Source organism: Oncorhynchus keta, unplaced genomic scaffold, assembly GCF_023373465.1.
Source record: "Oncorhynchus keta strain PuntledgeMale-10-30-2019 unplaced genomic scaffold, Oket_V2 Un_contig_2217_pilon_pilon, whole genome shotgun sequence".
NCBI classification, from domain to species: domain Eukaryota; kingdom Metazoa; phylum Chordata; class Actinopteri; order Salmoniformes; family Salmonidae; genus Oncorhynchus; species Oncorhynchus keta.
In genome coordinates this window covers 12,501-36,017 of record NW_026282793.1, presented here as the reverse complement: position 1 = coordinate 36,017, position 23,517 = coordinate 12,501, and the positions used below count along the sequence as shown (strand labels likewise).

At 42.6% G+C, this 23,517-nt stretch overlaps 1 pseudogene; it reads right to left on the bottom strand.

Annotated features, from left to right (window-relative positions):
- Window positions 1-311: 311 nt before the first annotated feature.
- The window catches only part of LOC127921368 (dual specificity mitogen-activated protein kinase kinase 6-like), a 24,441-nt pseudogene continuing 1,235 nt past the window's right edge, over window positions 312-23,517 (bottom strand).

The window sequence follows — 23,517 nt, the reverse complement described above, 5'->3', positions numbered from 1 at the left end:
CAGAGGAACAACCAAGAGGCAAATCTGAAGGAGCTGGAGAGATCCACAGCTGAGATGGGGGAAAACTGTACATGGGACAACTATTACCTGGGCTTTTAGAAGAGTGAGAATAAAGCTGTAAAAATATATATTTTGACAAAAGACATGTGGAAAAAAGTTCTCTGGTCAAAGCCAAGACTGCTTATCGCCCTGAGCACCATCCCCATGGTGAAGCGTGGTGGCAGCATCATGTTATGGGGATGCTTTTCATTGGCAGGGAAACTGATCAAGTTTGAGGGCAAATCCAGGGAAATTCTAGAGGAAAACCTGTTTCAGTCTGCAAGAGGCCTGTGACTGTGGCGGAGGTTCCCCGTCCAGCAAGAGGCCTGTGACTGTGGGGGAGGTTCCCCGTCCAGCAAGAGGCCTGCGACTGTGGCAGAGGTTCCCCGTCCAGCAAGAGGCCTGCGACTGTGGCGGAGGTTCCCCGTCCAGCAAGAGACCTAAGGCGTAGGTTCACCTTCTAGCAGAACAATGACCCTAAACACACAGCCAAAGCTACACTGCAGTGGTTTGAAAACAACAACCTGAATGTCTTTGAATAGCTCAGTCAATGCCCAAACCTCAATCCAATTGAGAATCTGACAAATTGCTGTTCACCAAAGGTGCCCATCCAACTAAACCGAGCTTGAGCAATTTTGTTAAGAATAGACCAAATATTGCAGTATCCAGACGTACCCAAAGACTCACAGCTGTAATCGCTGCCAAAGGTGCTTCTACCAAGTATTGAATCAGGGGGCCGAACACTAATGCAACAAACACTTTTTTTTAAATTCACTTTGGTGTCAAAAATATTTGCAGGTTTTAAGTATATATTGTGTTAAAACCTGGAATTGAAAAGTATTTAATTGGTATTTTTAACATTTCATTTACACAACAAAATGTGGATAAGTCCAATTGGGGTGAATACTTACTTGTGTTCTCTCTCTCCTCAGCAGCTGGAAACCACTCGACAATTTGGCCGGGCTACAATTTTATTGATCAGCTTTTCATTTATTTATTTTTTTTAAATCGGCCCAAAGCCGGCAATTACCGGCTAACGGAAACCCAGTCCTACAGAACACATGTAATATTCCGCTTGGTCTCTAGGCTGAATGATGTGACATAGTTAGTCCTATTTACACAAGGAAAGGAAGTGAGGAAGTAGTCCTACTCACCGAGACAGCCATCTTTCCCAGGATATCTTCAGGGATGGTCATGCCTTTTTCTATCACCTGCTTATAGAACTTATCCAGAGAGGTGTCCATCAGCTCCATACAGATCCACACATCACCCTGGGAACACAGGTACAACATGAGAAGGTCAGATTGGGGTGAGAGTTTAAGGGTTAAGGAGGTGGGGTGGGGGGTGGTGGGTACTGAGATGGAGAAGGGGGTGGTGGGAACGGAAAAAGGGGGCTATGGAGAAAGCGGTAGAGGGAACGATTGGAAAAACAGAACCACATTCCAGACACAGATTGGCTAACAGGAAGGAGCTTTTTCCAATGTGCTCCGCTGCAGATGCATATCCTGTGGAACGCTCTCTTCTCTACGAGTAGTAGGTAATTACATCCGGCAAGATCAGGAATTCGTTATTTGTTTATCTTGACTACAACATACACCGCTCTATCATCTGACGTCTCTACGTGAGGAAAAGGGGGTCACGGTACCTGTGTCTGGATGGCAGCCCAGTCCTACAGTACAATGTCATGTGTAAATCAGGAAGTCTTATGTTCCACATGACCAAAAGTATGTGGACACCCGCTAGTTGAACATCTCCTTCCATTAATATGGAGTTGGTCCCTGCCCCTTTTGCTGCTATAACAGCCTCCACTCTTCTGGAACATTGCAGGGGGTACTTGCTTCCATTCAGCCACAAGAACATTGAGGTCAGGCACTGATGTTGGGCAATTGGGCCTGGAAATTAGGCCTGGCAATTAGGCCTGGCTTGCAGTCCGCGTTCCAATTCATCCCAAAGATGTTCGGTGGGGTTGAGGTCAGGGCTCTGTGCAGGCCAGTCAAGTTCTTCCACACCGATCTCGACAAACCATTTCAGTATGGACCTCACTTTGCATGGGGGCATTGTCATGCTGAAACAGGAAAGGGCCTTCCCCAAACTGTTGCCACAAAGTTGGAAGAACAGAATTGTCTAGAATGTCATTGTATGCTATAGCGTTAAGATTTCCATTCACTGGAACTAAGGAGCCTAGCCTGAACCATGAAAAACAGCCCCAGACCATTATTCCTCCTCCACCAACTTTACTTTACATATGCATTGGAGCAGGTAGTGTTCTCCTGGCATCCACCAAACCCAGATTCGTCTGTTGGACTGCCAGATAGTGAAGCGTGATTCATCTCTCCAGAGTCCAATGGCGGCGAGCTTTACACCACTACAGCCGATGTTTGGCATTGCACTTAGGTTTGTGTGCGGCTTCTCGGCCATGGAAACCCATTTCATGAAGCTCTCAACGAACAGTTCTTGTGCGGATGTTGCTTCCAGAGGCAGTTTGGAACTCGGTAGTGAGTGTTGCAAGTGGCCCGGTTCTGTGAGCTTGTGTGGCCTACCATTTCTCAGTTGAGCCGTTGTTGCTCCTCGACGTTTGCACTTCACAATAACGGCACTTACAGTTGACCGGGGCAGCTCTAGCAGGGCACAAATTTGATGAACTGACTTGTTTTAAAAAGGTGGCATCCTATGACAGTGCCACGTTGTCAATGAGCTCTTCAGTACGGCCGATCTACTTCCAATGTTTGTCTATGGAGATTGCATGGCTAATGTGCTCAAATTTATACACCGTCGGCAACAGGTGTGGCTGAAATGGCAGAATCCACTCATTTGAATGGGTGTCCACATATTTTTGTATAGTGTAGAAATGAAGAGGACTAAGTTAGTTGTTAAATAACTGCCTCTCTGAACATACCTTATGCAGTCAAATATATAGGCACCCATGCAGGATTCACAATTACTTCTAAAATAAGTTGACATTTAAACATTTAAAAACTTACGGTGTTTGATATACATTTTGTTTGATATACAACTGATCAAAACTGAAATTAAGGTTCTGCACTTAAGTCAAAAATGTCATGGACTAAATTATTCAAAATTCTAATTAATTTGGTGAGTGAGGCGAGTGATTCTTGGAAAGTATCATTTATCCTACTCTTTGTAAATTGCAGGTGCCTACTGGGTAAAAAAGAACCAACTAGTTTGGAAAATATAAAAAAACTGTTGCACTCCACTGTAAAGTGTACGGGTACCGATATGTTTGGCAGCATGTTTACAAGTCTCTGTCCTCTGACATCCCTGTAAAGACATTGTAGGAAGCCTATGTTCAACATAGTAATGAACACGACCAGCAGTAGAGGAAACCAAAGAGGAGTAGCTGTTGTGACAAACAACTTACGGGGATCCAAAAACACAATTAATACACTCCACCTAAAGATTGTCTATTGTAGGCTTTTGTACTTTAGAAAAAAAACACTACAAGACATAAGTATTATTATTTGAATTGTATTTGATTTTTAAAGTATTTTTATAAAGAAGCTGGCTACCTCTCTGAAGAGTGCGCCGTAGAAGGTGACTGTGTAGAAGCAGTCTACTGTCCTCATAGAGATGTCCAGGTCCATCAACAGTCTCTTCTGTTCCTGGGTGTTCACTGTGGCACGGATCCTCTAGGGTGGGAGGGAAAAGGACATCAAATCCATCCATCCAACCTACTTATTACATCAACAGCTGTCACCACGGCTGTTTGCAACAGGCAGACAAATTCTGATCTCTTGCGACAATTGTTGATCTGATTGGTCAAAAGACCAAATAGTGGGGAAAAAGACCAGAATTGGGCTGCCTGTGTAAACGTAGCCCTAGATCCCCTTAAAGAGATCAGTTACAGCATCAAATCTCTCATACCTTGACTGCCATGATCAGGCCACTGGGCATGTGCCTCATCTTGTCCACCACGCCGTACGCCCCTCTCCCCAGCTCGCCAATCTGCTCCAGGTCATCTGCCTTCACCACAAAGTTCTGCTCAGCACCGGCAGAGAGGGGAGAGATGTGTGTCAGGCTCGACAGTGACAGATCAAAACATGAATGGGTGACACGATGTAATAAGGAAGAAGGAACATGTATCTCCCTCCCTTGATGTAATCACTGAACACAAATTGAGCAGGGTAAAAAGATGAGTCACTAGAATTCCTTGTTTTTGTTTTTACCCAATCCTCATCTCGTGAAAACAAAACAGTAACAGAGAGCGAAAAGCACAAAAGGAAAACTAGATCTAATCTCTAAACAACAGTGTGATTCTGACCGTGGGTACTGCTCTTTGTCTGAGAGTGGCTCGGAGCTATGTCTTTGTTTAAGTAACTACTCTAACCAACAGTTTCTAATCGACAGGAAAGCATTGGACATGGTAAGGGGGCTGAGTCGAAAGACACCGCAAATTACCCCTTTTTCATCTAAACTACTGGTTCCCGTAAAGAATGGGAACTTCTGTCCTTTTCTCACTTCATACACCAACTAAATCAATGGTTGCCCCGACCTTGACTTCAGGCTAAATTATAAGAGGGAAAAAAGCCAGCATTTTACCAATGAAAAATTGGTAAATACTTTTACTGCCCGTCAGGAAGATAAACACATTCCAGTCTGCAATCAGAAGTATTCAGTCCGAGTCGTAATGTTTGCTAGGCCGTTATATAGTCGGCTCACAGACCCTTTTACTGAGCCAAAGCTTTCATCTTTCTGCATCCAAAGCACAGAGAGAATCTTACTCAACCTAATGCTGCGTTCAGACTGAGGGACGCAAAAACCGTCATACCAGTCGGCACAGTGGGACAAGAAAGAAGAGGACTGTAAAAAGCAGCCCGACAACAAAGAGTTTCTAGAACTAACCCAAAAGATCGATTGGAAATGACAGGCTCTGGTCTGAGCATATGAATAATAGTGGGCAGAGTCAAACACGAGCTAGTGAGATCCTATTGGCGCATTGTAGCATTTACTCGCATGTGTCCATTAGGGAACGCCTACTCTGAAGTTCACGTGTGTATTAACTCAATTCGCCATTGCACTCCTTATAAACAACGCCAATTTTTTTTTTTTTGTTACAACTTTGGCAAAGCGTTAAGTCTACAAAACACAGTCCACTCTGTTTGATACAATTATTATAGTTTTTAGAAACAGAAAACAGTATGGATATCAAAATGTTTCATCAAATGAGAAAATTTACAGAACTTTGGCCAAAATCCAACAAATCCTTCTTCTCCCACCACCGTCCACCGTCCGTCCTCTCATCACTATATTTGTTTGTGGAAATACCAACAGAATGTCACATCCAGTGAAATATCGGTCTAATTGTTCCATTTATTTTATTTTAATTATTTAACTAGGCAAGTCAGTTAAGAACAAATTCTTATTTTCAATGACGGCCTGGGAACAGTGGGTTAACTGCCTGTTCAGGGGCAGAACAACAGATTTGTACCTTGTCAGCTCGGGGGTTTGAACTTGCAACCTTCTGGTTACTAGTCCAAACGCTCTAACCACTAGGCTACGCTGCCGCCCCATCTGTCATGAAGGTTTGCATTGTTATGGTAACCAACACCCGGTAGAAGACGGCAGACGGCAAAAGTTGAAATATTTGAACTCTCCGCCAGCCTCAACGGCATTTACCGTCACGCTCTCACTGAAAACATTTGCCGTTTACCTCGTACCGTCTAAACACAGTATAGGTTACAACAACTACAAATGTCAAACCCAAAGTTTGTGCTTCAGTTTTAAATAAAGGTTTAGTCGGAGGAACGTGTGGGGACGAAACATAGTGGTAAACGAAAGGTAAGAATGTGAGTAAACTACACTGAACAGTTCAGTGAACTGGTAAGTAGTACCTTCTCTCCAATGGTCACACAAGCTTTCGAATCCAAATCTCTTGGGGGTCTGTAAAGTAATCAAACAGTTGTTAGGATATAAAAAATGTTATGTACATAAAACTGCATGCATTAATTCATTAAGATTTCAAAATGTTCTGGGGGGAAAAAAACTACATGTAGATGTTAATGTAAGAAACAGTGTTTTGTCTTGAGTTATCATCATGACACTGAAATGATGCTGCGAACAATATTCACTGGCACATTGCGCCAAAGACATCAGTTTGTGAACCACTTATCGGTGAACACATCCAAACGGTAATCTCTAACTAGCCTCCTCTCTCTGATTGGGAGGAAATGGAGCCGTCACTGACATCTTTAGGGTCATCATGTTGATGACAACCTCATATCTGTATTAAAATGCCTCATAGCAAAACAGGATAACACTTTATATTTAAAAGAGAAGGTTGCGCAATATATGTCCATACATTTAACAATGTAGATTGGTGATATTCCATCTAAAAATTAAAAAAAGTCTCTATGCATAAGTTTATAATAATGGAATTACATGTATCATAAACTCATACCAACAAACAATACATTGCGGCTTTGACGTCAAGAGCAGGGTACACGGTTTAACGGTAGGCATGTTTGGTCTATTGGGGGAAAAAAGTTAGACCGCTTGGGGCAGAATGGCTCAGGGAAATCGCTTGAGCTTCAGTCTCACTTCGTCCCAAAGAATTACGATGGCTACCAACAGTGGAAGACTGGATTCAACATGAATCTGAGGCTAGTAAAAAGGGGTTCCACAGTCAATATAGGCTCCAAGTCCACTGACACCACCTGTGTTACAGCACGATAGCAGGCGGCTTAGGTGATGGAGGTGACTCTAAGTAGGCACTAGAGTGCGCAAAGAGTTTTGTAATTCCACTAGTAACAACATGATAATAAAATGGTAATAGAATTGTTCCATAGTAGGTAGGGGTGTAACAGTTCACCAAACCCGCGGTTTGGTATGTAATTGCGGTTTTAGGGGGGCACGGTTAGATTTGGTACAGTGGGAAATTAAAATGGCGACAGTTACTGTAGTTTTTGGGAGGGTGGTACAACAATATTTTTGGTTATGGAAAATATATTTCAGAGCGGTTTAGATGGTAAAATGATTCTCTACACTATACTAGTTTATTTTGTCACAAACTGAAATTAGGCAAACTATTAAGAGTTTTAGCAACCAGGAAATGACAGAGCGATTTCTGCATACTGCAACTTTAATGTATGTGCCCACCAGCAAGATCCTTGGTTAGTTGTGCTTCTATAGCGTACATGTGATTGCAGAGTTTGCCGAACATAATCACCACGGGATTGATGCAAATAATCGTGATATCATTCTGCCAGATATCCATAGTCTACTTTGTAGTTAACATTTAAAATGAGAAGGTTTTTGAGAAAGGCTTTCCATCAACCAGAATAGGTAGCTTGTCATATCGTTACATCATATCATTAGCATCATGCTGACGTCTACATGGTGGCGGACGAACACGAAAACAAAGATGGACACATTCCCGCTCCCAACGAGTCTTCAGGAAGTTGAAGGAAAATACAAAATCACTGACGCATTTTATTAACATCTCTTATCATCTTAGGGGAAATCAATTAATTATCTCAGAAATTCAATATATTTAGTTGATATCCTACTAACTCTTCTACTGGGAAACCAAAATGTTCCCGAGCTGGAGATGTTTAAATTATCATGGAGTATCCTCCTGGTTTATTCACTCGAACACTCAGCATATCATACAGAACTAGCTCCCGGCTGCGCCTCACAAAATGACCGTCTGAAATGTGGCAATTAAGATTTGAATTTTGATCACAATGTGCGCATAGGCTCTAGTTGTTTGAACAGAATAATAATAATAATAATAATAAATGCCATTTAGCAGACGCTTTTATCCAAAGCGACTTACAGTCATGTGTGCATACATTCTACATATGGGTGGTCCCGGGGATCGAACCCACTACCCTGGCATTACAAGCGCCATGCTCTACCAACTGAGCTACAGAAGGACATAGCGTACAAAGTTGTCAGCTCAGATTTACTAAAGAGCCATACAACACAGTGTAGGCACAGCCTCTCGGCCTAGTGATGTATTCATTTGGGTGTATTCATTTGGGTTCACCAAAGCGTGGTTCCTGTACTGAATGGTTTGGTACAAATACATGTACCATTTCTACTTTAGTGACTGGATTGTACTTGTATGTATTGTGTTGGGGGTGATTTTGTAATTACACAAGGTGAATAATGTCGTTGTAATACAAAGAGTTGTAATATACAGTGCCTTCAGAAAGTATTCACATCCCTTGAATATACTGAGATGTTGCGTCTCTGGTCTACACACAATACTCCATCATGGATAAGAGCGTCTGCTAAATGACTTAAATGTAAATGTAAATGTCAAAGTGGAATGATGTCATACATTTATTTTGGGGGGGGCAAATGAATAAAAAAATGAAAAGCTGAAATGTCTGAGTCAATAAGTATTTAACCCTTTGTTAAAACCCCAAACAGCATTGCTTGCTGTTTGGGGTTTTGGGGTTTTAGGCTGGGTTTCTGTACAGCACTTTGAGATATCAGCTGATGTACGAAGGGCTATATAAATAAATAATAATAATAATATATAAATACATTTGATTTGATTTGTTATGGCAAGCCTAAATAAGTAGAGGAGTAAAAATGTGCTTAACAAGTCACATGGACTCACTCTGTGCAATAGGTGTTTAACATAATTATTTAATGACTACCTCATCTCTGTACCCAACACATACAGATAATTGAAAAGGTGTCTCAGTCAAGCAGTGAATTTCAAACAGATTCAACCAAAGTCCAGGGAGGTTTTGCAATGCCTCGCAAAGGGCACCAGTGTATTAGTATATGGGTAAAAATGAAGAGAAAATAGCAGACATTAAATACCCCTTTGAGCATGGCGAAAGTATTAAACACACTTTGGATGGTGTATCAATACAACCAGTTACTATAAATATACACGCGTCCTTCCTAACTCAGTTGCCGGAGAGGAAAGAAACCACTCAGGGATTTCACCATGAGGCCAGTTACAGAGTTTAATGGCTGAGAGAGGAGAAAACTGAGGATGGATCAACAACATTGAAGTTACTCCACAATTTTATTTATTTATTTATTTCACCTTTATTTAACCAGGTAGGCTAGTTGAGAACAAGTTCTCATTTGCAACTGCGACCTGGCCAAGATAAAGCATAGCAGTGTGAACAGACAACACAGAGTTACACATGGAGTAAACAATTAACAAGTCAATAACACAGTAGAAAAAAGGGGGGAGTCTATATACAACGTGTGCAAAAGGCATGACTAATCTAATTGACAGAGTGAAAAGAAGGAACACTGTACATAATATAAATATTTCAAAATATAATACATCCTGTTTGCAACAAGGCACTAAATAAAATGAATACTGCAAAAACAACTAATTGTCTTGAATACAGTGTTATGTTTGGGGAAAATCCAACATAACATATCACTGAGTACCACTCTCCATATTTCTAAGCATAGTGGTGGATGCATCATGTTATGGGTATGCTTGTAATCGTTAAGGACTGGGGAGTTTTTCAGGATAAAAAATAAACAGAATGGAGATAAGCACAGGCAAAATCTTAGAGGAAAACCTGGTTCAATCTGCTTTCCACCAAACACTGGGAAGTTAATTCCCTGTTTTAAAGCATTCCAGGTGAAGCTGGTTGAGAGAATGCCAAGAGTGTGCAAAGCTGTTGTCATGACGCTGGCCCAGGGGTAGGTTATGACAGTCATAAATACCTCTCTCCCCTTTTTTCCTCTCTACCCTACTAATGTCAAGATGTAAAGATGTAAATGTCAAGATGTAAAGATGTAAATGTCAAGATGTAAAGATGTAAATATGTAAATGTCAAGATGTAAATGTCAAGATGTAAATGTCAAGATGTAAAGATGTAAATGTCAAGATGTAAAGATGTAAATGTCAAGATGTAAAGATGTAAATGTCAAGATGTCAAGATGTAAATGTCAAGATGTAAATGTCAAGATGTAAAGATGTAAATGTCAAGATGTAAAGATGTAAATGTCAAGATGTAAAGATGTCAAGATGTAAATGTCAAGATGTAAAGATGTAAATGTCAAGATGTAAATGTCAAGATGTAAAGAAGATATTAAAGAGTGAAAGTCTTACGTAGCAGCAGCAGCAGGAGGCTGCTCAAACACTTCCTTGGAGAGCTTGAGCCCAGGCTTCCTCTTACCTGAAAGGAGAGAAATGACAGCAGTGAACAACTGGTAGAACAATACAATTATACACCAACACATACACCTGAAGACAGCAATTCACATTCAACAAAATTAGAAAGGCAGTTTGGATGATCTGAATTGTAAAAGTGGAGTTTCTTCCCGAGTTTTTAAAATGTTACTTCTAGTCATCTCAGATGTCTCATCCTGCAGTGTATTTCCAGGGCCTGAGTCCAGCAGCCCGTCAGACACTTCCGGTTGGATGCGGTGAGTAACTCCAGAACCTAATTGAATGTAACAGGCCCGCTGCGATTACGAGCAGCGAGAGGAGATGTGTCTGTAGCGTTGGAGCAACGCGAGTTAGAGCTCTCTACATCCGGGTGGAAGGTTCAACGGCTCCATGCCACAGGGCATTACGGACACTCCTGAGGGTGTGAGTGACAGGTTGCCGTCTCCGACAAAGTGTGTGTGTGTGTGTGTGGTTCACCAGAGCATCTGGATCACACCACTAGTGCTTCCACCTGGATCCAGAGCATCTGGATCACACCTCTAGTGCTTCCACACAGACCTAGATTCAAGTACTATTTCAAAATCATGTCATGTACTTTAGCTGTGCTTGACAGAGCTTGCCACAGAACCAATAGAAAATCCCACAAGTGGAAACCACGCCCACCTGGTACTCCAGGCAGACTAAAGCAAACGCTCAACATATTCAAAAAGATTTCAAATAGTATTTTTAATCCTGCTCACTCACACAGAAGAGCTACACAGACACGCCCGGACTTCAAAAGATCTACATACTTACTAGGTGACGTCCACCTGGCTATGGGCGGTGGTGACGTCCACCTGGCTATGGGCGGTGGTGACGTCCACCTGGCTATGGGCGGTGGTGACGTCCACCTGGCTATGGGCGGTGGTGACGTCCACCTGGCTATGGGCGGTGGTGGCGTCACCTAGTAAGTACTTAGATCTTTAAAGTGGAGGGAGTATACTCATTCCTCCCAGGAGGAGGGAGGAAGCATATTGCCTATTGTTTTGGTTTTTTGCGTTGATCGGAATGTTTGGGAGCGTGAGGAATTGTTTCAAGTAACTGAACATACCGTAAGTATTTGTGAGAATGCTATGCACATTGCACACACACACACACACACACACACACACACACACACACACACACACACACACACACACACACACACACACACACACACTTGATGGTAAACATACCTGACAATGCAGCGTCTGTGCTATGATGTACTGCAGGTGCAGTTCTAGTAAGCCATGATAAAGATACTCAGTCAATAAACTCACTCAACTAGAATTATTTACATTTTTTAAGAAAGTCTATTTTCTATTTTATTAGGATCCCCATTAACTGGAAAACATACACACAAAAAAAAACATACTGATCAAAACCTCACAGACACACAGTCCAGCGTGCCACCATCATCTCTCTGCGCCACTGTACTGTCACCGTGGCCTCTCAACGCCTCAGGATTTCCACTTTCCAAAGCAGCTTTGCTGCACCAAAATGTCACTTTGGGCCCCTCCCACACGTATTAACAGACGACAATAGCATTTGCAAACCGACACGAGTCTTCTAATAGGCCTAAGTCTATGACTGTTTGAATGGACATTAACCAAACCAAACCACAAAGGAGTCCTACTCCACCAACTGCAGGTTTCAGAATGTAAAAACAGGAGTTCGCTGCTCCATTCAACACCAGTGATCAGTGATGTAGAATGTTTTACATTCATTTTATTTCTAGAGCTGACAAACAATGCATTGAACTGAATGCTTTGCAATGTTACATCCTCTTGGACAAGAGCTTAGTGCTTCCCACTGCTCCCTCAAATAGTGCTGTGACATTTTTATTTTTATTTGTTTAACTAGGCAAGTGTGTTAAGAACAAATTCTTATTTACAATGACGGCCTAGGAACAGTGGGTCAACTGCCTAGTTCAGGGAAAGAACGACAGATTTATACCTTGTCAGCTCGGGAATTTGATATTGCAACCTTTCGGTTACTAGTCCAACGCTCTAACCACCAGGCTACCTGCCGCACATTACCAAGGCTTTGCCAAAATAAAGAACTGGTGAGTGGTTATTAACATGACTGAGCACCAGGCACCACATTCATCAAGCTTTTTCCATGACAAGACTATGCATGTCAATGCCAGGCAGGCTGGCGAGGGACTCGCTCTCCAGTTCATTACGGGGACTTTGCCAAAACAAAGAACTGGTTAAGCACCATCATGCTTTCTCCATGAATATGCATACCATTCTGCCAGGGTATGCCACAGGCAGGCTCTCTAACCGTTTCATTACCAACACTTTTCCAAAAAAAACAAAAATCGGTGAGTGGCCATGGCTGAGTACCAGCTTCCCCAGGCTATCTCCATGACTATCTATGCATGTCATGCTGCTACGGCTGACAGGGGATTCAGCACAACTCCACAGTCTTCAACCTCCAAGTCTCTGGCTCTATGGGATGAAACAAGACGCGGCACACTCTGCGAAGACGACAGCTTCCATCTCCAGTCCACAGACACAGTCCCCTGAGGTCCCTGCTGCATGCACATCACACACTGACTTAACATCTTACCTATACTGTAGGCACCACATTCATTTCACATTTGCATGCATGAGAGATGGGAGACATGTAAGCAAAGGGCAGCAACTCATAATGATAGAAAGAGACAGTCATGCACTGAGCTGCATGTCAAAGAATCACCTTTGCATTCACTCACACTGTCACGCAACATGTTGAAAAGTGGTTGGATCAGACCCAGGGTCATTTCCAAATGGCACCCAATTCCATATAGAATCCACTAATTTTGACCAAAGCCCTAGAAAGAGAATAGGGCACCATTTGTGATGCAGACTTTGGCGGATTTCTCCAGAAAGGAAAATCACAAGGGACAGAACCTGCGGCTGATCAAAAAGAGACCCGTGAGAAAACAAGTTTTGATTAAGTCATCGAAATAAAATAAAAAGTGCTGACAACATATTGGCTCACCTTTTACAGCTGAGCTGACTAGCGCAAAAATAATATTGCGATATTGTCCAAAATAATATTGCGATAGGCCTATATTGTCATAAATATCCTAATATGTAATGGATATATATTTTTTCCACTAATCAATAAATTATATAATTTAGAGTGTACAGGGCAGGAATAAGCTAATAGGCTGTATTGGGGCGGTAGGGTAGCCTAGTGGTTAGAGTGTTGGACTAGTAACCGAAAGGTTGCCAGTTTGAATCCCAGAGCTGACAAGGTACAAATCTATCGTTCTGCCCCTGAACAGGCAGTTAACCCACTGTTCCTAGGCCGTCATTGAAAATAAGAATGTGTTCTTAACTGACTTGCCTTGTAAAATAAAGGTACAAAAAAATTGTCTGTCCTGAGCCAATATAATATTTTCATCTCAAAAACATGTCTTCTTCAACAGACCTTCCTAACATTACAATTCTTGTGTCATATATTTTCACAACTGTGAGAGGAAATTATTGCAAGCTATGCAAATACAGTCGCTGTTTTTAGTTATTCCATATTATCTTGCACAATTTAAATAAATAAAAAAATACAGTCTCCCTTTAGGATTTTTACTCGCAGATCTCAGCATTCGATGTAGCTTTGTTTTGCAATGCAACCTAATTGAAAAGTAGTACAGCATTCCCAGTGATTTGCAGCACATGGGTTGAAGACAAGTATGTTGTGAGATGCCAGCAAGAGGTCACAGGAGAAAAACTCTCTCTCAAAGATTTAGCGTCAGGGGTGAAGACGGCACAACTTAAATACCAGCGAGAGGTACTGAAGCTAAAGAAAAGACAATTGAAGGAGTCTTTGCCCTGCTGTCTTTGCCTCACCTAATGTTAACATGAAATACAACCAACCAAGCAGGTCTTGTAATTGTTTTTCTTCAGCATGTAACGAAGCCAGGGGACATGTCCTGTCAGAGACGGCATGCTAACAGCCAGGAGACTATGCCAGAGCGATCTGTGCTGAAACCAAGGCGGCCTCAGGGTGAGTGCTTTGAGCACTGTGAATCTGGAGCAAAAGCTTCAGTGTGAGAGTGCAGCCAGACAGGCCCATGTCCAGCCATGCTGATAATAAACCCAGGGTGGCATTCAAAGCAGGCGGAACCAACCAACCCGCTCATTCTCACTCTTCCAAACCCACACACACGCATGCCGGGAATTCCAACAATCCCAAAAGTCCCTCAATGGAATTACACAGACCCAGAGGAAGAAAGATGAATCAGACATCCGCGAGAGGATGGCAGGAAGGCGAGAGGGAGTGAGGAACGAGAGATGGGGGCATGGAGTGGAAAAGAGAAAACAGGGCCAGGGCAAAGAAATGGAGACAGAGAGATGGGATGAAAATAACTCTTCTTGAGCCTGCGGCTGTTATGTCACTTCTGACCGTCCTGGCAGTCTGAGGTACCATACACTTTCAAAGATGTCAGATACATATGGATCCATTAGGTTAAAGCTGTTATATTATGAAGCTCTTTTGGGAACCATGTCTTCCCCAGCAGTCACATGGCGATACACTTCCTACACGGCTGGGATTGACTTAAACGATACTGACGGCAGGTGCTCTGCGTGCTGAGGGTATCAGCTCCAGGTCACGGCAGAGCACCGTCCTGCGTAAGTAGCGGTCAACTAGGTCGGCAGCTAACTTCACCTCCATGACTACAACATGAGATCACTGCTCAACTATGGGGGTATGCGATCTTCAGATCCTATTTAGTACACCTGGTTTAAGACCACATCTGCAAGAGTATGAAGAATGGGCCAAGGCAATAGTAAGATCAAGTGGATAACTTATCCATTCAGGAAGCACCACCGTAACAGTTGTTGGCCTGGTAGCAGCCTAACATGAGCTAGCATTATTTAGGATTCCAAGCATTACAGCCTGCTAACTCTCTCATAACATATTGTCACAGGATGTAGGCCTACCAGGATGGTTGAGTTGGCCAGGCTTCAGTAGGATGTCGGCCTACAAGGCTGGTTGAGTTGGCCAGGCTTCAGTAGGATGTCGGCCTACCAGGCTGGTTGAGTTGGCCAGGCTTCAGCAGGATGTCGGCCTACCGGCCAGGTTGAGTTAACCAGGCTTCAGCAGGATGTAGGCCTCCCGGCCTGGTTGAGTTGGCCCGGCTTCAGCAGGATGTAGGCCTGCCGGCTTGGTTGAGTTGGCCAGGCTTCAGCAGGATATAGGCCTACCAGGCTTGGTTGAGTTGGCCAGGCTTCAGCAGGATGTAGGACCTACTGGCCTGGTTGAGTTGGCCAGGCTTCAGCAGAATGTAGGACCTACTGGCCTGGTTGAATTGGCCAAGCTTCAGCAGGATGTCAGCCTACCGGCCTGGTTGAATTGGTCAGGCTTCAGCAGGATGCAGGCTTACCGGCCTGGTTGAATTGGCTGGATGTAAGAGGCTAGGGTGTTACAGTCCAGGTAGAAGAAAATAAAATAAATTGGTCCCCGAGATTAGATGACACAATCTGTGGAACTGCAGGGCCATTTCATTCCAGTTACTTACAGTTGGAGTTGGACGTTTACATAGATTTAGGTTGGAGTCATTAAAACTCGTTTTTCCAACCACTCCACAAATTTCTTGTTAACAAACTATAGTTTTGGCAAGTCGGTTAGGACATCTACTTTGTGCCTGACACAAGTAATTTTTCGAACAATTGTTTACAGACAGAATATTCCACTGTATCACAATTCTACACACTAAGTTGACTGTGCCTTTAAATAGCGTGGAAAATTCCAGAAAATTATGTCATGGCTTTAGAAGCTTCTGATAAGCTAATTGACATAATTTCAGTCAAATAGATGTGTACCTGTGGATGTATTTCAAGGGCTACCTTCAAACTCAGTGCCTCTTTGCTTGACATCATGGAAAAAACAAAAGAAATCAGCCAAGACCTCAGGAAAAAATGGTAGACCTCCACAAGTCTGGTTCATCCTTGGGAGCAATTTCCAAATGCCTGAAGTTCCCACTTTCATCTGTACAAACAATAGTATGCAAGTATAAACACCATGGGACCACGCTGAAATAAATCACTCTACTATTATTCTGACATTTCACATTCTTAAAATAAAGTGGTGATCCTAACTGACCTAAGAGAGGAAATATTTACTATGATTTAATGTCAGGAATTGTGAAAAACTGAGTTTAAGGTGTATGTAAACCTCCCACTTCAACTGTATATGATGCCAAGTGGACCAGGTGACGCCCTGTTTTATTCAACAATACACCCACACACACCACAAGTGGCTGGAGAGTCGAGAGAGATGTTTACGTAGCACATGGGGATGTGTGAAACGAACTCCTGAACCTGTCCACACCTGCATCAGCGAATAGTTTGCTTTTTTTTGTGTGGCGCCAACTGGTAAGACGTTTCAGGAGGTCATATAGGTGCTAGGAAGGCAGGAAGTCCTGGGTTTGAGCCTCGGGGTGAGCCGAAGCAGGAAGCCGCTGTTCTCGCTAAGTAAGCAGCCTGACAGCCATGACCTTTAGAAAACCCGAACAGGTGTGTTGTTAACATGTGAGTTGGCCCACCAGCTCTCTGTACCTTGGTTCAACATAATTAAAAGCACTTCCTATTCAAATCCAGGAACCTTCCCCAATCACCATTTAAAACGTGCATCAAAATGTCTTGTCTATTTACCTCCAGACAGCTTGTCTGTCCAACATCCAGAGTACTGTCATAGCATTCCAAATGGCACCCTATTCCCTATATAGTGCACATATTTTCCCTAAGTAGTGCACTATGTAGGAATAGGGTTCCATTTGGGATAGCATGCCATGAGATGAGATGTACTCTCTCGGTGGTAACCGGAGAGCAGTAATTCGCAGGTCATCAAGCTTTCTTTTCCTCAGTGTGCTAGCTGGGGGGGGGGAGTTTAAGAGAGATCACTTTATTGGTCAATTGCACACAAGGTCCAACTGGTAATCAGGCACTGCCACCCGAAGTGCACTGCCACCCGAATGCTTTAATATCAAGACACCTTTGATCCAGCCATGATGACAATGGCTAGGCCTATTTATTGCATCCAGCAGAGCCGGGGGTGCCAAAGTTCACCCTCTATCTTGATAGGTTTAACCAGGCAGGCCAATTCTGATCTTTTAACACTAATTGGTCTTTGGACCAATCACATCAGCTCGTGCCAATAATTAGGCAAAAGATCCAAATTGGGATGCATGTGTCAACGCAGCCATAGAGGAACCAAGAAATGTTGTTTCAGACACGTGACATTGATTTACTAAAACATACATGAACTCTACAGCCCTTCAGGACACACCAAATCAATTTTCCTAAAACGGCCCTTCAAGAAATGAAAAGGTTAAATGAAAACAATTGTAGCATTATAGTTGCAGGGAGGAAGGTTATGCCAGGAGAAGTGCATGCAAAAGGTGTCAGCCGTGTCAATGCCGTGTAGAGAAGGGAGCTGATTGGTTATTCAGGAAGCCTGATGAGGTTTCCAGATGAATGTTAGGATTCAGCTGTGACACGTTGAATGTATTACTTTGACATACGCGCCATGCAGTAAACCTCAGCTACAGAGTAGATGCAGACTTTTTCCCCTTTGAGATCAGGGAGAGAGAGAATACACTGCTGGAGACCTGCTGTGATCGCATTCACCGTGGGGTGGCTGGCTCCAGGCAGGATGAATGAAGAGCAGACTAGATTTATGCTCCTATCAGAGCTCCAGCACAGAGAGTCACAGAGAGCTCCGTCTGAGAGTCACAGAGGTCCAGCACAGAGAGAGTCACAGAGAGCTCCGTCACAGAGAGAGTCACAGAGGTCCAGCACAGAGAGTCACAGAGCTCAGCACAGAGCGAGTCACAGAGAGTCACAGAGAGTCACAGAGAGCTCCAGCACAGAGAGAGTCACAGAGAGTCACAGAGCTCCAGCACAGAGAGAGTCACAGAGAGTCACAGAGAGCTCCAGCACAGAGAGAGTCACAGAGAGCTCCAGCACAGAGAGTGTCTGAGAGCTCCAGCACAGAGTCACAGAGAGAGTCACAGAGAGCTCCAGCACAGAGAGAGAGTCACAGAGAGCTCCAGCACAGAGAGTCACAGAGCTCCAGCACAGAGAGTCACAGAGAGCTCCAGCACAGAGAGAGTCACAGAGAGCTCCAGCACAGAGAGTCACAGAGAGCTCCAGCACAGAGAGAGTCACAGAGAGCTCCAGCACAGAGAGAGTCACAGAGAGCTCCAGCACAGAGAGTCACAGAGAGCTCCAGCACAGAGAGAGTCACAGAGCTCCAGGCTCGTGAAGATGCATGCTTCATGTTAACCCTGTGTAGCCATCTACCGTCTTGTCTTGCAGTCTGACTAAGTTGTACTTTGTGTTGACATTCATTTGCCAACCACTGTCCTGGCGCATCAAGCTTTATCCTGCACAGATGGCTTGGTGTGGTGGTCTCCGGCAATTCCACGATAACGGAATTGAGCTTTGATTCATTTGTTATTGTTTTTTTTTTTTACATTCAAATGTATGCCAAACAAAAACCATTGATTTGAAAGTTTAACAAACCATACAACTCTATGCACAAGGAACACATCACAATTTCCACTGAAAATGTTACAAAAAACGATTTTAGTGGAAGAAATATGCAGATGCAAACTTTGGTAACGGAAATACAGTAAAATCCCCTCAGGTTTACGCGACCACGTTTTTCCAAAAACTGCTAAATATCTGCTACGAATGAAGATGGAAAAAATGTCTGCAGAGAAAAATGGGGTTTCATCTTATGACATGACACCGAGTTAGAAAAAAAAATCTATTTTGGTTATTGAACTACAGTATGCGAAGTGGATTTACACCGGTTCCAGAATCACATCACGGGTCCCTGATCTGTTAAGGATATGAATGTCATTCTCCTCATGTTTCACAAGTTTGGACATCACATTAAAGCAGAGTCGGGTTCAGTACAGTAAAGTAGAGTAGAGTATAGTTCACTACATGCCCTCTTGCAGACAGTGTTATTATGTTGGAATTTGAGTAGACATTTCTTTTCCTGCTGCTACATCTTGATTTTGCAACTGTGTAAGTGGTTACTGTACTAGAGAGCATGATGCATGCCGGAGAGTGAATCAATGTGCTAAATTTGCAAGAAGCGGGCCGAACAGCAACAACATTCTTAGCAACGGTTACAGAAACGATTTACTTGCTATGACTGTGAAATGTGATTCTTTATCTACCTTAGTTGAATGCACGGACTGTAAATCCCTTTGGATAAGAGTGTCTGCTGAACTGCTTAAAATGTAAAGACCTATGTGAAAATGAATGTACCAAAATGAACTGAAAAGCACACTGGGTATTATTATTGGCCGTGCTTCAGGGTGGAGCTCATTAGAATAATACTCAGCATGCATTGCAATTGTTCATTTTCACATACACATTTAGAATAAACTCGTATCAGCCCATAGCGCAATCAAACTTCTGATACCAATGCAGGTTGAAAGGGGGCAAAAAAAAAAATTGTACAGAAAAAATATTTTGAAAATACAAATTAAAGCCCTCGAAAGTATCTTATTGGAAAATGCATTGGAGTGTAGTTCAGTCCAGTGTAATACAAATTACTAAATACTCAGAAGTAATGAAATACATACAGTTCCTTTAGAAAGTATTCAAAGTGGAATTTTGTTTCTAGAAATGTTTACAAATGTATAAAAAAAAATGAAAAGCTGAAATTTCTTAGTCAAAGTGTTATGTTTGGGACAAATCTAACACATGCCTGTGTACCACTCTCCATATTTTCAAGCATAGTGGTGGCTGCATCATGTTATGGGTATGCTTTGTAATCGTCAAGTACTGGAGAGTTTTTCAGGATAAAAAAAAATTATTGAATGGAGCTAAGCACAGGGCAAAAAATCCTAGAGGAAAATCTGGTTCAGTCTCCTTTCCACCAGACACTGGGAGATTAATGCACCTTTCAGCAGGACAATAATCTAAAATGCAAGCCCAAATCTACACTAAACTTGTTTACCAAGAAGACAATGAATGTTCCTGAGTGGCCGAGTTACAGTTTTGACTTACATCTACTTGAAAATCTATGGAAAGACCTGCAAATGGTTGTCTAGCAATGATCAATAAAACAATTTTACTGAATTTGAATAATGTTTTAAAAGGATACATGGGAAAATGTAGCACAATCCAGGTGTGGAACACTCTGAGAGACTTACCCAGAAAGTCTCACAGCTGTAATCTCTACCAAAGGTGGTTTAATGTCAGAAGTACAGTGAAATGCCTTTCTAGCAACAACAAAAAGTACTGATTCAGGGGTGTGAACACTTAGTAAATGATATGTTTCTGTGTTTACATTTTCAACTAAATGTGCAAACATCTCAAAAAGAAAATATATATATATTGTCATTATGGGGTATTGTGTGTAGATGGGTGACAGAAAAATAATATATATTTAATCAATTTTTATTCAAGCTGTAAGACCACAATTTGTGGAATAAGTCTAGGGGTTTAAATACCTTATGAAGGCACTGTGTCTCAAATATATGTAACAAATACTTTCCATCTCTACACACACACACACACACACACACACACACACACACACACACACACACACACACACACACACACACACACACACACACACTAGTGGATCATCAGCTAACAATGCAGTGAACAATCCTACTGTTATTGCAGCAGAAAGCCACTATAGGCTTGGAACAGGACCAACAATAGGCTCGTCGAAACAGCAAATTTACTATCTGTGCAGCTGAAAACGATGCAGGGTCTATTTGCATGACAAATGGGGTGTTTGTGCAGGCCAGGCTGGGGCAAGAGGGTCGGCTGAGGCTGGGCTACAGTGGCAGACGGCAGAGGACAGGGACACGCACTGAGAGGGCCACTGGCTGCCATCACCATCCCCAGTGCCACAGCACAGTACAACAGACAATGATGAAAGCACAACGGTCCGTCTCTGGGGTAAACTGCATTTTTTATTTTTTTTATTTAAAGACTCAGCATCATTTACTCCTAGTCCCTACTGACACGACGAGACAGTGATGACAGAAACACATAGATGTCTGGTAGCCCCCCTTTGTAAACCCATCCCATCTTAGGGTTGACACTGCACGCCCTTATCTTGCACAAGAATTAGAGCAGGAGCCAGTATCACTTGCAGAATATCTAAAGTCTTGATAAATTCTTTGGCATTTTCTATCACAGCATTTTAGTTTTTTTTTGTAAAAATAAAATATTAAAAAATGCATTTCCAGAGCCCTTACTAAAGGAAAGAACATATGTATCTGTAAGGTTTGCTCACTACAACGTCTGGGGTGCAGCATTTCTAACAACGTAAATACTCAATGGAAACCGTTTCGCAGGTGTTTTTATTTTGCACAGATTAAACAAAGTGTGAATACATTGTTCGACTTAATATCACATAAAGTCCCAAACCAGCCGAGTCCATAAATTAAAATAGGCCTTTGTATTTACCACATGAAAGCGTCACCATTCGCTGCAACGGCAGTGTGTGTGTGGGGGGTTGACGTTTCACCTGTATTGACAGAAGCCCACAGGTAAAGGTAAATATTGCTGCCAATCAAAGGGCGAGCCACTAGCTGGTCATATCCTGCACAGCCAGCCAGTGTGTGTGTGCTGTGCGTGTGTGTGGGTTGCAGGTGTAGAAAGCTGTGCATTGTTGTGTTTCTGGATGGCCAGATAGCAACTATGGTGGGGGTTCGTAGGTGGCTTGTTTCAGCAAATTGTATTTTGAAGTGTTTTTAGGCTTTTTGATTCATACCAAGTCTGACAATATGGGAAAAATTCGATAGCTAAGTAACTAATAACTGTAATGATGTATTTCAGCGACAACAAGTGTTTATTGTGCAAATGTATTTAAGAAGAAACATTGACCTCGGACTGTGAAAACCAACCATCTGCAATAGGAGAGCCCATACTAGACGACCTCACAACAAAGTAGTTGGTTATGTTCCAAATGACACCCTATTCGCCTATGTAGTGCACTACCTTAGACCAGCACCCATTGGGCTTAGGTCAAAAGTAGTGCACTATTCAGGGGATATGGGTGTCATTTGGGACACCGTCGATAATAGCCATCCTGGCTATGCAAATCTTATTTAAAAAATCATACGCATGTTTCTCCTTGATGATCTGTTAAAATAGATGTTTGCCTTGGCCTTAGGAATGCAGTAGGGTCCACTAAGTGCAGAGGCCTGCAGCTATGGACCATGTGCATCCTTGACATCATTGCATGGAGGGCTGAGTGTCTGTGGATTTTGTCTTCTCCCTTTGTTCTTCATTGATCAAGTAAGACCACTGATTAGTTAAGAACTCCACTGTCTAGGTCTTAAAAACAAAAAGGACACTAGTGGAAAGGAATCATCAAATGAATGAGTTCAGATGGATCGAGAGTAACGGGACAATTATTGTTGTGAAAACGATGAAAACACTCTCTGAAAATATTCATCAATATTCAAAACTCCTTCAGTGGAGGAACGAGACGAGTGACTTCTGTTTTTTGTCAATGTGTGTCCAATTAAGAAAAAGACAACCAGGTGAGGGGCGTTTCTAATTGATCAGTGACCTTAATTGATTAATGAATCAAGCACAACGGAGCTCAATAGCAATACATTCCAGAGGGTTATAGAGATTGTCTCTAGGTCTAGTCTTCTTGTACACTGGTCCACCTCGAGAGAAATAAGCAAGAAACAAATGAGAATCTCACTGCCGATAGACACTTAATACAGTGGCAAGCTGTTCTTTCTCTTGCTAGAACAGAAGCTGTACCTGCTGCGTGCCGAGCCGGTAGTGACGAACCTACTGATTATACTTGTAGAATCGCAATGCTCATCAGTGGCCAACAACCTGACTTTGAGCCAATTAGAACACAAACTCCCCACGTGGGGAGCCAAAAAAAGGAGAAAGAGGACATTTTCTTCGTACATCCATAGATGAGCCAGTCAAACTTCATATGCAATGTAGGCTATGGGATGATAGCTAGCTTAGTGCAGAGACGCAATGCACTGAATACTTCCAAGCTAGCTAACCACTGTAGCAGGTATTGCCATTATAATTCAATTACAACGGATTAGCTAGCTTCCATGTAACAGCTGCTGAGTTAGCTAGCTAAGGTTCACTGCACTATGTAGTGCTAGCTAGCGAATGTGCGAACGTTAGCTGGCTAAACATTTGACTATGGGCTGGACTGGCAGTATTATGGAGAGTGAATTAAATCGTTTCTTGCTGGGTAGTTATACAGCTGTGGCCATCTTGCTAGTATCAACAAGGGTTTTCTACAAAATAGCAACATTAGAGCAGATAGCTTGGAATCTAGACCATAAGCAATACGCACAGCTATGAATT